Here is a 257-nt window from a genome sequence, read left to right on the forward strand (position 1 = left end):
TATTATTATTATTAATATATAGATATACTTATACAGTTATAATCAGTCAGTTGTTGATCATTATACAGTGATAGACACAAACAAATAGTTCATAAGAAAAACACACAAAGACAGTGTGAGCCAGCAGGACAAATGCATTGTGGGTAACGTAGTGCAGTGTCATGCTGTCTCACTGTTCCACGTTGGTACAAACCGGATCCACCATGTTAAATATGGACCTTTAAGGCCAAACCCGACTCTGCTGGGACGCGTTCAGG

Source organism: Morone saxatilis, unplaced genomic scaffold (assembly GCF_004916995.1).
Source record: "Morone saxatilis isolate NCDOM2014 unplaced genomic scaffold, NCSU_SB_2.0 Contig24, whole genome shotgun sequence".
Taxonomy (NCBI): Eukaryota; Metazoa; Chordata; class Actinopteri; family Moronidae; genus Morone; species Morone saxatilis.